This window comes from Pseudorca crassidens, chromosome 4 (genome assembly GCF_039906515.1).
Source record: "Pseudorca crassidens isolate mPseCra1 chromosome 4, mPseCra1.hap1, whole genome shotgun sequence".
Taxonomy (NCBI): Eukaryota; Metazoa; Chordata; class Mammalia; order Artiodactyla; family Delphinidae; genus Pseudorca; species Pseudorca crassidens.
Window position 1 is genome coordinate 155,204,298 of NC_090299.1, and position 13,840 is coordinate 155,218,137.

Consider the following 13,840-nt stretch of genomic DNA (forward strand, 5'->3'; position numbering starts at 1 on the left):
TACCTCCTGAAATCAGTTTCCTGCAATTCTGCCCCGCTTTCAAGTCCTCTTGGCAGCCTTACTTCAGTATATTTTTGGACGATAGCTGTCATTTATAACTCTGCAGGTTTGTGAATTACAGTGCCCCTGAGCTCCTTTCTTCAACTCGCTTTCTTTTGAGCTGGCCGCAACACCGCAGGATGGCTTCAGGCCCTAATCTGGTTCCGGCACGGCACGCTGAGCCTTTGGTTAATTCCTCTTCCTGGTGGGAAATGAGAGTTAAATTTGCCCGTCCAGACACCTCCAGCTAGTCTCTCATTGGTTCTCGCTATTCCTGTTCATCTTCCGCAGAAATTGCAAACTGGGCCAAACAGGAGGTTAAAGGGACTGACTCTCCAAGTCGGGAGGGTGTTAGTAAAGCGTCTGGAATGTTGCACCCGAGTACCAGGGTACGAAAACTGAGACATATTTGAACACGTCTCCCGATCACATGGTTGATCATACTCTAGGTTCCACATGCATGTTTTAGCTGAAGGAAGAATACCTTAAAACTGGGTAGTTGAAACCCGTGGAATGGGTACCATGCAATATGACTTCAAAGGGTCTTCATTTGCTCACCGAACCTCTCCAATCCTATCACTGCTGCGTTTATGCCCCTGTACACATGCTTGATTCTCTTTTGGAGACATAGCAATCCATAGGTTTTAAGATACTGACTAGTCAGGTACATTCTTAGGCATTTAATATGCGGTGTTGAGTCCATTTCGTTGAGCAAGGAGTAGCTCTTGTCTATTCCATATTTGGCTTAAGGAACTTTATCTGTGCTCATTTCAATCTCTGGTTTTATGCAGCACCCCAACTCACCTTTACCCTTAAGCAAGCATAAGTTGGTTTTCTAAATTTGAGACCCTGTTCTGTTCTGTAATTCAGTTCCTGTGTAGCCAAGTTTACATTCCGTGTATTACTGATATCTTATGATGTTTCTTTTTCTGTGTGACTTATTTCAGTTAGAATCATCATACCTGAATCCACTCATTGTGCTGCTAAGGGCCTGATGACATAGATTTCATTGCTGAGTGATATTGCTTTGTAAGTAAATACCACAACTTCTTTATCCATTTTTCACTTTCTGTGATGTTGAACTTGTACTGTAAACGAGGTTCTTGTAAACAGAGGCGTCCCAAACTTTGGGGTGGCTGTGTCTTTTTGATTTTAATTTCCCTAAGCTATAGGACCATAATTGGAAGTGCCCTAGGCTCTGTTGCTTTGTTTTTTAGATGTTTCAGGAAACACCATACACTTCTCCCGAGTGTCTGTTGGCAATTTACATCCCGCCCATCAGCATAACAAGGCTCCCAGTTCTCCATGGCCTGTCCTGCCTTTCTGGATTTTACACTTTTTTCAGATGGCCCTTTTGACCGGGGGGAAGTGAGACTTCATTGTAGTGCAGATTTCCTTTGCAAGCTTGCTTGGTTGGCCAAAAAGGGCGTATGCGTTTTTTCCTGAATATATTCAGGAAAAAACGCATACGCCCTTTTTGGCCAAGTGCATCATTGTGGACGTTCTGCCTCTTTTCCTATGCTTTCAATGCAATTCCAGTCTACCTCCTGAAATCGGTTTCCTGCAATTCTGCCCCGCTTTCAAGTCCTCTTGGCAGCCTTACTTCAGTATATTTTTGGACGATAGCTGTCATTTATAACTCTGCAGGTTTGTGAATTACAGTGCCCCTGAGCTCCTTTCTTCAACTCGCTTTCTTTTGAGCTGGCCGCAACACCGCAGGATGGCTTCAGGCCCTAATCTGGTTCCGGCACGGCACGCTGAGTCTTTGGTTAATTCCTCTTCCTGGTGGGAAATGAGAGTTAAATTTGCCCGTCCAGACACCTCCAGCTAGTCTCTCATTGGTTCTCACTATTCCAGTTCATCTTCCGCAGAAATTGCAAACTGGGCCAAACAGGAGGTTAAAGGGACTGACTCTCCAAGTCGGGAGGGTGTTAGTAAAGCGTCTGGAATGTTGCACCCGAGTACCAGGGTACGAAACCTGAGACATATTTGAACACGTCTCCCGATCACATGGTTGATCATACTCTAGGTTCCACATGCATGTTTTACCTGAAGGAAGAATACCTTAAACCTGGGTAGTTGAAACCCGTGGAATGGGTACCATGCAATATGACTTCAAAGGGTCTTCATTTGCTCACCGAACCTCTCCAATCCTATCACTGCTGCGTTTATGCCCCTGTACACATGCTTGATTCTCCTTCGGAGACATAGAAATCCATAGGTTTTAAGATACTTACTAGTCAGGTACATTCTTAGGCGTTTAATATGCGGTGTTGAGTCCATTTCGTTGAGCAAGGAGTAGCTCTTGTCTATTCCATATTTGGCTTAAGGAACTTTATCTGTGCTCATTTCAATCTCTGGTTTTATGCAGCACCCCAACTCACCTTTACCCTTAAGCAAGCATAAGTTGGTTTTCTAAATTTGAGACCCTGTTCTGTTCTGTAATTCAGTTCCTGTGTAGCCAAGTTTACATTCTGTGTATTACTGATATCTTATGATGTTTCTTTTTCTGTGTGACTTATTTCAGTTAGAATCATCATACCTGAATCCACTCATTGTGCTGCTAAGGGCCTGATGACATAGATTTCATTGCTGAGTGATATTGCTTTGTAAGTAAATACCACAACTTCTTTATCCATTTTTCACTTTCTGCGATGTTGAACTTGTAATGTAAACGAGGTTCTTGTAAACAGAGGCGTCCCAAACTTTGGGGTGGCTGTGTCTTTTTGATTTTAATTTCCCTAAGCTATAGGACCATAAGTGGAAGTGCCCTAGGCTCTGTTGCTTTGTTTTTTAGATGTTTCAGGAAACACCATACACTTCTCCCGAGTGTCTGTTGGCAATTTACATCCCGCCCATCAGCATAACAAGGCTCCCAGTTCTCCATGGCCTGTCCTGCCTTTCTGGATTTTACACTTTTTTCAGATGGCCCTTTTGACCGGGGGGAAGTGAGACTTCATTGTAGTGCAGATTTCCTTTGCAAGCTTGCTTGGTTGGCCAAAAAGGGCGTATGCGTTTTTTCCTGAATATATTCAGGAAAAAACGCATACGCCCTTTTTGGCCAAGTGCATCATGGTGGACGTTCTGCCTCTTTTCCTATGCTTTCAATGCAATTCCAGTCTACCTCCTGAAATCGGTTTCCTGCAATTCTGCCCCGCTTTCAAGTCCTCTTGGCAGCCTTACTTCAGTATATTTTTGGACGATAGCTGTCATTTATAACTCTGCAGGTTTGTGAATTACAGTGCCCCTGAGCTCCTTTCTTCAACTCGCTTTCTTTTGAGCTGGCCGCAACACCGCAGGATGGCTTCAGGCCCTAATCTGGTTCCGGCACGGCACGCTGAGTCTTTGGTTAATTCCTCTTCCTGGTGGGAAATGAGAGTTAAATTTGCCCGTCCAGACACCTCCAGCTAGTCTCTCATTGGTTCTCACTATTCCAGTTCATCTTCCGCAGAAATTGCAAACTGGGCCAAACAGGAGGTTAAAGGGACTGACTCTCCAAGTCGGGAGGGTGTTAGTAAAGCGTCTGGAATGTTGCACCCGAGTACCAGGGTACGAAACCTGAGACATATTTGAACACGTCTCCCGATCACATGGTTGATCATACTCTAGGTTCCACATGCATGTTTTACCTGAAGGAAGAATACCTTAAACCTGGGTAGTTGAAACCCGTGGAATGGGTACCATGCAATATGACTTCAAAGGGTCTTCATTTGCTCACCGAACCTCTCCAATCCTATCACTGCTGCGTTTATGCCCCTGTACACATGCTTGATTCTCCTTCGGAGACATAGAAATCCATAGGTTTTAAGATACTTACTAGTCAGGTACATTCTTAGGCGTTTAATATGCGGTGTTGAGTCCATTTCGTTGAGCAAGGAGTAGCTCTTGTCTATTCCATATTTGGCTTAAGGAACTTTATCTGTGCTCATTTCAATCTCTGGTTTTATGCAGCACCCCAACTCACCTTTACCCTTAAGCAAGCATAAGTTGGTTTTCTAAATTTGAGACCCTGTTCTGTTCTGTAATTCAGTTCCTGTGTAGCCAAGTTTACATTCTGTGTATTACTGATATCTTATGATGTTTCTTTTTCTGTGTGACTTATTTCAGTTAGAATCATCATACCTGAATCCACTCATTGTGCTGCTAAGGGCCTGATGACATAGATTTCATTGCTGAGTGATATTGCTTTGTAAGTAAATACCACAACTTCTTTATCCATTTTTCACTTTCTGCGATGTTGAACTTGTAATGTAAACGAGGTTCTTGTAAACAGAGGCGTCCCAAACTTTGGGGTGGCTGTGTCTTTTTGATTTTAATTTCCCTAAGCTATAGGACCATAAGTGGAAGTGCCCTAGGCTCTGTTGCTTTGTTTTTTAGATGTTTCAGGAAACACCATACACTTCTCCCGAGTGTCTGTTGGCAATTTACATCCCGCCCATCAGCATAACAAGGCTCCCAGTTCTCCATGGCCTGTCCTGCCTTTCTGGATTTTACACTTTTTTCAGATGGCCCTTTTGACCGGGGGGAAGTGAGACTTCATTGTAGTGCAGATTTCCTTTGCAAGCTTGCTTGTTTGGCCAAAAAGGGTGTATACGTTTTTTCCTGAATATATTCAGGAAAAAACGCATACGCCCTTTTTGGCCAAGTGCATCATTGTGGACGTTCTGCCTCTTTTCCTATGCTTTCAATGCAATTCCAGTCTACCTCCTGAAATCGGTTTCCTGCAATTCTGCCCCGCTTTCAAGTCCTCTTGGCAGCCTTACTTCAGTATATTTTTGGACGATAGCTGTCATTTATAACTCTGCAGGTTTGTGAATTACAGTGCCCCTGAGCTCCTTTCTTCAACTCGCTTTCTTTTGAGCTGGCCGCAACACCGCAGGATGGCTTCAGGCCCTAATCTGGTTCCGGCACGGCACGTTGAGCCTTTGGTTAATTCCTCTTCCTGGTGGGAAATGAGAGTTAAATTTGCCCGTCCAGACACCTCCAGCTAGTCTCTCATTGGTTCTCGCTATTCCTGTTCATCTTCCGCAGAAATTGCAAACTGGGCCAAAGAGGAGGTTAAAGGGACTGACTCTCCAAGTCGGGAGGGTTTTAGTAAAGCGTCTGGAATATTGCACCCGAGTACCAGGTTACGAAAACTGAGACATATTTGAACACGTCTCCCGATCACATGGTTGATCATACTCTAGGTTCCACATGCATGTTTTAGCTGAAGGAAGAATACCTTAAACCGGGTAGTTGAAACCCGTGGAATGGGTACCATGCAATATGACTTCAAAGGGTCTTCATTTGCTCACCGAACCTCTCCAATCCTATCACTGCTGCGTTTATGCCCCTGTACACATGCTTGATTCTCCTTCGGAGACATAGAAATCCATAGGTTTTAAGATACTTACAAGTCAGGTACATTCTTAGGCGTTTAATATGCGGTGTTGAGTCCATTTCGTTGAGCAAGGAGTAGCTCTTGTCTATTCCATATTTGGCTTAATGAACTTTATCTGTGCTCATTTCAATCTCTGGTTTTATGCAGCACCCCAACTCACCTTTACCCTTAAGCAAGCATAATTTGGTTTTCTAAATTTGAGACCCTGTTCTGTTCTGTAATACAGTTCCTGTGTAGCCAAGTTTACATTCTGTGTATTACTGATATCTTATGATGTTTCTTTTTCTGTGTGACTTATTTCAGTTAGAATCATCATACCTGAATCCACTCATTGTGCTGCTAAGGGCCTGATGACATAGATTTCATTGCTGAGTGATATTGCTTTGTAAGTAAATACCACAACTTCTTTATCCATTTTTCACTTTCTGCGATGTTGAACTTGTAATGTAAACGAGGTTCTTGTAAACAGAGGCGTCCCAAACTTTGGGGTGGCTGTGTCTTTTTGATTTTAATTTCCCTAAGCTATAGGACCATAATTGGAAGTGCCCTAGGCTCTGTTGCTTTGTTTTTTAGATGATTCAGGAAACACCATACACTTCTCCCGAGTGTCTGTTGGCAATTTACATCCCGCCCATCAGCATAACAAGGCTCCCAGTTCTCCATGGCCTGTCCTGCCTTTCTGGATTTTACACTTTTTTCAGATGGCCCTTTTGACCGGGGGGAAGTGAGACTTCATTGTAGTGCAGATTTCCTTTGCAAGCTTGCTTGTTTGGCCAAAAAGGGCGTATGCGTTTTTTCCTGAATATATTCAGGAAAAAACGCATACGCCCTTTTTGGCCAAGTGCATCATTGTGGACGTTCTGCCTCTTTTCCTATGCTTTCAATGCAATTCCAGTCTACCTCCTGAAATCGGTTTCCTGCAATTCTGCCCCGCTTTCAAGTCCTCTTGGCAGCCTTACTTCAGTATATTTTTGGACGATAGCTGTCATTTATAACTCTGCAGGTTTGTGAATTACAGTGCCCCTGAGCTCCTTTCTTCAACTCGCTTTCTTTTGAGCTGGCCGCAACACCGCAGGATGGCTTCAGGCCCTAATCTGGTTCCGGCACGGCACGTTGAGCCTTTGGTTAATTCCTCTTCCTGGTGGGAAATGAGAGTTAAATTTGCCCGTCCAGACACCTCCAGCTAGTCTCTCATTGGTTCTCGCTATTCCTGTTCATCTTCCGCAGAAATTGCAAACTGGGCCAAACAGGAGGTTAAAGGGACTGACTCTCCAAGTCGGGAGGGTGTTAGTAAAGCGTCTGGAATATTGCACCCGAGTACCAGGGTACGAAAACTGAGACATATGTGAACACGTCTCCCGATCACATGGTTGATCATACTCTAGGTTCCACATGCATGTTTTAGCTGAAGGAAGAATACCTTAAACCGGGTAGTTGAAACCCGTGGAATGGGTACCATGCAATATGACTTCAAAGGGTCTTCATTTGCTCACCGAACCTCTCCAATCCTATCACTGCTGCGTTTATGCCCCTGTACACATGCTTGATTCTCTTTCGGAGACATAGCAATCCATAGGTTTTAAGATACTTACTAGTCAGGTACATTCTTAGGCATTTAATATGCGGTGTTGAGTCCATTTCGTTGAGCAAGGAGTAGCTCTTGTCTATTCCATATTTGGCTTAAGGAACTTTATCTGTGCTCATTTCAATCTCTGGTTTTATGCAGCACCCCAACTCACCTTTCCCCTTAAGCAAGCATAAGTTGGTTTTCTAAATTTGAGACCCTGTTCTGTTCTGTAATTCAGTTCCTCTGTAGCCAAGTTTACATTCCGTGTATTACTGATATCTTATGATGTTTCTTTTTCTGTGTGACTTATTTCAGTTAGAATCATCATACCTGAATCCACTCATTGTGCTGCTAAGGGCCTGATGACATAGATTTCATTGCTGAGTGATATTGCTTTGTAAGTAAATACCACAACTTCTTTATCCATTTTTCACTTTCTGCGATGTTGAACTTGTACTGTACACGAGGTTCTTGTAAACAGAGGCGTCCCAAACTTTGGGGTGGCTGTGTCTTTTTGATTTTAATTTCCCTAAGCTATAGGACCATAAGTGGAAGTGCCCTAGGCTCTGTTGCTTTGTTTTTTAGATGTTTCAGGAAACACCATACACTTCTCCCGAGTGTCTGTTGGCAATTTACATCCCGCCCATCAGCATAACAAGGCTCCCAGTTCTCCATGGCCTGTCCTGCCTTTCTGGATTTTACACTTTTTTCAGATGGCCCTTTTGACCGGGGGGAAGTGAGTCTTCATTGTAGTGCAGATTTCCTTTGCAAGCTTGCTTGGTTGGCCAAAAAGGGCGTATGCGTTTTTTCCTGAATATATTCAGGAAAAAACGCATACGCCCTTTTTGGCCAAGTGCATCATTGTGGACGTTCTGCCTCTTTTCCTATGCTTTCAATGCAATTCCAGTCTACCTCCTGAAATCGGTTTCCTGCAATTCTGCCCCGCTTTCAAGTCCTCTTGGCAGCCTTACTTCAGTATATTTTTGGACGATAGCTGTCATTTATAACTCTGCAGGTTTGTGAATTACAGTGCCCCTGAGCTCCTTTCTTCAACTCGCTTTCTTTTGAGCTGGCCGCAACACCGCAGGATGGCTTCAGGCCCTAATCTGGTTCCGGCACGGCACGCTGAGCCTTTGGTTAATTCCTCTTCCTGGTGGGAAATGAGAGTTAAATTTGCCCGTCCAGACACCTCCAGCTAGTCTCTCATTGGTTCTCGCTATTCCTGTTCATCTTCCGCAGAAATTGCAAACTGGGCCAAACAGGAGGTTAAAGGGACTGACTCTCCAAGTCGGGAGGGTGTTAGTAAAGCGTCTGGAATGTTGCACCCGAGTACCAGGGTACGAAAACTGAGACATATTTGAACACGTCTCCCGATCACATGGTTGATCATACTCTAGGTTCCACATGCATGTTTTAGCTGAAGGAAGAATACCTTAAACCTGGGTAGTTGAAACCCGTGGAATGGGTACCATGCAATATGACTTCAAAGGGTCTTCATTTGCTCACCGAACCTCTCCAATCCTATCACTGCTGCGTTTATGCCCCTGTACACATGCTTGATTCTCTTTCGGAGACATAGCAATCCATAGGTTTTAAGATACTTACTAGTCAGGTACATTCTTAGGCATTTAATATGCGGTGTTGAGTCCATTTCGTTGAGCAAGGAGTAGTTCTTGTCTATTCCATATTTGGCTTAAGGAACTTTATCTGTGCTCATTTCAATCTCTGGTTTTATGCAGCACCCCAACTCACCTTTCCCCTTAAGCAAGCATAAGTTGGTTTTCTAAATTTGAGACCCTGTTCTGTTCTGTAATTCAGTTCCTGTGTAGCCAAGTTTACATTCCGTGTATTACTGATATCTTATGATGTTTCTTTTTCTGTGTGACTTATTTCAGTTAGAATCATCATACCTGAATCCACTCATTGTGCTGCTAAGGGCCTGATGACATAGATTTCATTGCTGAGTGATATTGCTTTGTAAGTAAATACCACAACTTCTTTATCCATTTTTCACTTTCTGCGATGTTGAACTTGTACTGTACACGAGGTTCTTGTAAACAGAGGCGTCCCAAACTTTGGGGTGGCTGTGTCTTTTTGATTTTAATTTCCCTAAGCTATAGGACCATAAGTGGAAGTGCCCTAGGCTCTGTTGCTTTGTTTCTTAGATGTTTCAGGAAACACCATACACTTCTCCCGAGTGTCTGTTGGCAATTTACATCCCGCCCATCAGCATAACAAGGCTCCCAGTTCTCCATGGCCTGTCCTGCCTTTCTGGATTTTACACTTTTTTCAGATGGCCCTTTTGACCGGGGGGAAGTGAGACTTCATTGTAGTGCAGATTTCCTTTGCAAGCTTGCTTGGTTGGCCAAAAAGGGCATATGCGTTTTTTCCTGAATATATTCAGGAAAAAACGCATACGCCCTTTTTGGCCAAGTGCATCATTGTGGACGTTCTGCCTCTTTTCCTATGCTTTCAATGCAATTCCAGTCTACCTCCTGAAATCGGTTTCCTGCAATTCTGCCCCGCTTTCAAGTCCTCTTGGCAGCCTTACTTCAGTATATTTTTGGACGATAGCTGTCATTTATAACTCTGCAGGTTTGTGAATTACAGTGCCCCTGAGCTCCTTTCTTCAACTCGCTTTCTTTTGAGCTGGCCGCAACACCGCAGGATGGCTTCAGGCCCTAATCTGGTTCCGGCACGGCACGCTGAGCCTTTGGTTAATTCCTCTTCCTGGTGGGAAATGAGAGTTAAATTTGCCCGTCCAGACACCTCCAGCTAGTCTCTCATTGGTTCTCGCTATTCCTGTTCATCTTCCGCAGAAATTGCAAACTGGGCCAAACAGGAGGTTAAAGGGACTGACTCTCCAAGTCGGGAGGGTGTTAGTAAAGCGTCTGGAATGTTGCACCCGAGTACCAGGTGACCGAAACTGAGACATATTTGAACACGTCTCCCGATCACATGGTTGATCATACTCTAGGTTCCACATGCATGTTTTAGCTGAAGGAAGAATACCTTAAACCTGGGTAGTTGAAACCCGTGGAATGGGTACCATGCAATATGACTTCAAAGGGTCTTCATTTGCTCACCGAACCTCTCCAATCCTATCACTGCTGCGTTTATGCCCCTGTACACATGCTTGATTCTCTTTCGGAGACATAGCAATCCATAGGTTTTAAGATACTTACTAGTCAGGTACATTCTTAGGCATTTAATATGCGGTGTTGAGTCCATTTCGTTGAGCAAGGAGTAGCTCTTGTCTATTCCATATTTGGCTTAAGGAACTTTATCTGTGCTCATTTCAATCTCTGGTTTTATGCAGCACCCCAACTCACCTTTCCCCTTAAGCAAGCATAAGTTGGTTTTCTAAATTTGAGACCCTGTTCTGTTCTGTAATTCAGTTCCTGTGTAGCCAAGTTTACATTCCGTGTATTACTGATATCTTATGATGTTTCTTTTTCTGTGTGACTTATTTCAGTTAGAATCATCATACCTGAATCCACTCATTGTGCTGCTAAGGGCCTGATGACATAGATTTCATTGCTGAGTGATATTGCTTTGTAAGTAAATACCACAACTTCTTTATCCATTTTTCACTTTCTGCGATGTTGAACTTGTACTGTACACGAGGTTCTTGTAAACAGAGGCGTCCCAAACTTTGGGGTGGCTGTGTCTTTTTGATTTTAATTTCCCTAAGCTATAGGACCATAAGTGGAAGTGCCCTAGGCTCTGTTGCTTTGTTTTTTAGATGTTTCAGGAAACACCATACACTTCTCCCGAGTGTCTGTTGGCAATTTACATCCCGCCCATCAGCATAACAAGGCTCCCAGTTCTCCATGGCCTGTCCTGCCTTTCTGGATTTTACACTTTTTTCAGATGGCCCTTTTGACCGGGGGGAAGTGAGACTTCATTGTAGTGCAGATTTCCTTTGCAAGCTTGCTTGGTTGGCCAAAAAGGGCGTATGCGTTTTTTCCTGAATATATTCAGGAAAAAACGCATACGCCCTTTTTGGCCAAGTGCATCATTGTGGACGTTCTGCCTCTTTTCCTATGCTTTCAATGCAATTCCAGTCTGCCTCCTGAAATCGGTTTCCTGCAATTCTGCCCCGCTTTCAAGTCCTCTTGGCAGCCTTACTTCAGTATATTTTTGGACGATAGCTGTCATTTATAACTCTGCAGGTTTGTGAATTACAGTGCCCCTGAGCTCCTTTCTTCAACTCGCTTTCTTTTGAGCTGGCCGCAACACCGCAGGATGGCTTCAGGCCCTAATCTGGTTCCGGCACGGCACGCTGAGCCTTTGGTTAATTCCTCTTCCTGGTGGGAAATGAGAGTTAAATTTGCCCGTCCAGACACCTCCAGCTAGTCTCTCATTGGTTCTCGCTATTCCTGTTCATCTTCCGCAGAAATTGCAAACTGGGCCAAACAGGAGGTTAAAGGGACTGACTCTCCAAGTCGGGAGGGTGTTAGTAAAGCGTCTGGAATGTTGCACCCGAGTACCAGGTGACCGAAACTGAGACATATTTGAACACGTCTCCCGATCACATGGTTGATCATACTCTAGGTTCCACATGCATGTTTTAGCTGAAGGAAGAATACCTTAAACCTGGGTAGTTGAAACCCGTGGAATGGGTACCATGCAATATGACTTCAAAGGGTCTTCATTTGCTCACCGAACCTCTCCAATCCTATCACTGCTGCGTTTATGCCCCTGTACACATGCTTGATTCTCTTTCGGAGACATAGCAATCCATAGGTTTTAAGATACTTACTAGTCAGGTACATTCTTAGGCATTTAATATGCGGTGTTGAGTCCATTTCGTTGAGCAAGGAGTAGCTCTTGTCTATTCCATATTTGGCTTAAGGAACTTTATCTGTGCTCATTTCAATCTCTGGTTTTATGCAGCACCCCAACTCACCTTTCCCCTTAAGCAAGCATAAGTTGGTTTTCTAAATTTGAGACCCTGTTCTGTTCTGTAATTCAGTTCCTGTGTAGCCAAGTTTACATTCCGTGTATTACTGATATCTTATGATGTTTCTTTTTCTGTGTGACTTATTTCAGTTAGAATCATCATACCTGAATCCACTCATTGTGCTGCTAAGGGCCTGATGACATAGATTTCATTGCTGAGTGATATTGCTTTGTAAGTAAATACCACAACTTCTTTATCCATTTTTCACTTTCTGCGATGTTGAACTTGTACTGTACACGAGGTTCTTGTAAACAGAGGCGTCCCAAACTTTGGGGTGGCTGTGTCTTTTTGATTTTAATTTCCCTAAGCTATAGGACCATAAGTGGAAGTGCCCTAGGCTCTGTTGCTTTGTTTTTTAGATGTTTCAGGAAACACCATACACTTCTCCCGAGTGTCTGTTGGCAATTTACATCCCGCCCATCAGCATAACAAGGCTCCCAGTTCTCCATGGCCTGTCCTGCCTTTCTGGATTTTACACTTTTTTCAGATGGCCCTTTTGACCGGGGGGAAGTGAGACTTCATTGTAGTGCAGATTTCCTTTGCAAGCTTGCTTGGTTGGCCAAAAAGGGCGTATGCGTTTTTTCCTGAATATATTCAGGAAAAAACGCATACGCCCTTTTTGGCCAAGTGCATCATTGTGGACGTTCTGCCTCTTTTCCTATGCTTTCAATGCAATTCCAGTCTGCCTCCTGAAATCGGTTTCCTGCAATTCTGCCCCGCTTTCAAGTCCTCTTGGCAGCCTTACTTCAGTATATTTTTGGACGATAGCTGTCATTTATAACTCTGCAGGTTTGTGAATTACAGTGCCCCTGAGCTCCTTTCTTCAACTCGCTTTCTTTTGAGCTGGCCGCAACACCGCAGGATGGCTTCAGGCCCTAATCTGGTTCCGGCATGGCACGCTGAGCCTTTGGTTAATTCCTCTTCCTGGTGGGAAATGAGAGTTAAATTTGCCCGTCCAGACACCTCCAGCTAGTCTCTCATTGGTTCTCGCTATTCCTGTTCATCTTCCGCAGAAATTGCAAACTGGGCCAAACAGGAGGTTAAAGGGACTGACTCTCCAAGTCGGGAGGGTGTTAGTAAAGCGTCTGGAATGTTGCACCCGAGTACCAGGGTACGAAAACTGAGACATATTTGAACACGTCTCCCGATCACATGGTTGATCATACTCTAGGTTCCACATGCATGTTTTAGCTGAAGGAAGAATACCTTAAACCTGGGTAGTTGAAACCCGTGGAATGGGTACCATGCAATATGACTTCAAAGGGTCTTCATTTGCTCACCGAACCTCTCCAATCCTATCACTGCTGCGTTTATGCCCCTGTACACATGCTTGATTCTCTTTCAGAGACATAGCAATCCATAGGTTTTAAGATACTTACTAGTCAGGTACATTCTTAGGCATTTAATATGCGGTGTTGAGTCCATTTCGTTGAGCAAGAGGTAGCTCTTGTCTATTCCATATTTGGCTTAAGGAACTTTTTCTGTGCTCATTTCAATCTCTGGTTTTATGCAGCACCCCAACTCACCTTTACCCTTAAGCAAGCATAAGTTGGTTTTCTAAATTTGAGACCCTGTTCTGTTCTGTAATTCAGTTCCTGTGTAGCCAAGTTTACATTCCGTGTATTACTGATATCTTATGATGTTTCTTTTTCTGTGTGACTTATTTCAGTTAGAATCATCATACCTGAATCCACTCATTGTGCTGCTAAGGGCCTGATGACATAGATTTCATTGCTGAGTGATATTGCTTTGTAAGTAAATACCACAACTTCTTTATCCATTTTTCACTTTCTGCGATGTTGAACTTGTACTGTAAACGAGGTTCTTGTAAACAGAGGCGTCCCAAACTTTGGGGTGGCTGTGTCTTTTTGATTTTAATTTCCCT